The sequence below is a fragment of the Nuphar pumila genome, chromosome 5, assembly GCF_984573655.1.
Source record: "Nuphar pumila chromosome 5, dmNupPumi1.hap1.1, whole genome shotgun sequence".
NCBI lineage: Eukaryota > Viridiplantae > Streptophyta > Magnoliopsida > Nymphaeales > Nymphaeaceae > Nuphar > Nuphar pumila.
Genome location: NC_143253.1, coordinates 86,058,457 through 86,060,652, shown reverse-complemented (window position 1 = coordinate 86,060,652; position 2,196 = coordinate 86,058,457). Strand labels below are relative to the sequence as shown.

General features: G+C 34.3%; 1 non-coding gene across 1 annotated transcript; it reads right to left on the bottom strand.

Annotated features, from left to right (window-relative positions):
* Nucleotides 1–1,392: 1,392 nt before the first annotated feature.
* LOC149837793 (small nucleolar RNA R71) lies at nt 1,393–1,497 on the bottom strand. The gene has a single exon (XR_016432302.1). It is a non-coding gene; the product is annotated as a small nucleolar RNA R71 (small nucleolar RNA).
* Between the last annotated feature and the right edge of the window lie 699 nt (nt 1,498–2,196).

The window sequence follows — 2,196 nt, the reverse complement described above, 5'->3', positions numbered from 1 at the left end:
TCTCATAATTAGGATTTGTTTTGTTAATTTCTTGAAAATTAGGTTTAATTTATATTTTAGTTTAGTTTCATTAACTTAGTTACTAACTTTGCATTTTGCTATGTTTTTAGGTTGAAAAGCATAACCATTTTCCAGGGATTCTTGTCCAAGTGTGAAAGTTGAGAAGTGGAGAAAAGACAAAAATACCCTTGGCATGTAACAGAAGACTGAAAAGCTTTTCTAATTAATTGTAGTGTTACTTTGTAATTGTATTAACATTGTATTCGTGATTAGTGTTTATTGATTAATAAATTAAATTTCTGAGAAATATTTGAGTAACTCCCGTTCCCTGTGGATTCGACCCGTACTTACCACTTTGTGGAAAGTCGGTTATTTACTTTTGGTTGACGATTTTCCAAAGATTTTATTGAAAAATATTGTTTTAAAAATACCACTTACAAAATATCAACCAAATTTTGGCATCGTTGTCGGAGAAGGGTGAATTACTTATTTTATTTCTTAGAGTTCGATTTATTAATCTATTTTAACTAGTTAGTTAATTGTTTTTATTTTCTAGTTAGTAGGATTAGTAAGTGAATATAGGATTAACATAGTTAGTACATATAGGATTCACGTACTATTCTTCTAGGATTCAGTACATTTTCATCCTGCAAGGAGCGATCGGACAGGTGGGTTTTAGAAAAACTTAGTTTGTGATTTCCTGTATTCTTCTTTTTTAGTAAAGTAGAATAGTTTACTTTGTTATTTCATTCATTTAGTTAGATAGTTCTGACATAGCTAGTTTAGCATATTTGCTTATTAGTTGCTTTATTTATGTTATTTACATTTTAATATCTGTGTTAGTGTTAGCTTTAGTTTTAGATATAGGTCGTGTGCTTACATCTGGTCTTAGTACCAGTGTATGCAGGGGCGAAGAGCTCCAGGAACCCCATTACATCCATTTGTTGACAACCCAGAGAGAATTTTACATTCTCCTTGAAGTTCGACAACAATGGTTGATATGGATTCTCCACCTCCACCCCCAATTCATCCACGTCCTCTGAGGGAATACTTCATTCCCACAGATTATATCCACGCATCTTGCATTCGGAGACCCGATGTAGGAGCGCCTCACTACGAGATTAAGGCCAGCATTATTCAGATGCTCCCATCTTTCTATGGCCTTAGCCATGAGGATCCTTACCGGCACTTAGACGAATTCCTCGAGATCTGTTCTACTGTAAAAATACAGGATTTCAATGATGATGCTTTGAGGTTGACCTTATTTCCGTTTTCATTGAAGGACAAGGCCAAGTATTGGCTAAAGTCCTTAGATTCTGTAGAGATAGGGTCATGGGATCAGTTGCAGCAGGAGTTCCTTCGAAAATATTTCCCCATTGGTCGTACGAACCAATACCGGAGAGCCATCACTAGCTTTTCAGAGCCAGATGGTGAGCACTTTCATGAGACATGGGAGAGAATGAAGGATCTCCTCAGGAACTGTCCCCATCATCAAGTGCCGAGATGATAGCTGGTGCAGAGCTTTTACGATGGATTATTTGACAGGAATCGTCAGATGATCGATGATGTCTTCTTTTAAATCGTTGTAATTTTGAAAAGATTTTTAAATGTAAAACATGTGAAAACCAGACATCAAATAATAAAAACCGGTTCTCACTAGTGGATGAGACCGGGTCGAACTCAGGGAACGGGAATATATTGTATTCAAGCACACAGTTCTAAACTATTCTTTATTGCTGAATTATTGAAATGTAAAATGTTTAAAAAAAGTAAAAACAACTAGCTATTACAACAAATGAATACCCTTCGCAGAGGGCGTAAAGTGCAATATTTACAAACCCAATTAAAATTCTAATTCTAAACTGAAAAGTAAAAATCTTCTATCTTCGTACTTCATGTCACGTAATCGCTTCAACTCCAATCCTGTGCTATCCTGCACAATTCAAATGACACGAGCAGTACCAGAGATAGAAGGAAAAATTATACTAAGAATCAAAACACTGGCAAATCTATACTAAAAATCAAAACAGGAAAACTAAGATTTAATTCATTAAGAAATCAGAAAATAAAAGAAAACAAACATTACAGTTTAGATGAAATGTATACTAAACAAGAAATCAGATAAAACTACTGAATAAAGAAATAGAAACATAATTGAAAACAGTAAATGCAGTAAAAAGCAATGAATGACAAGAA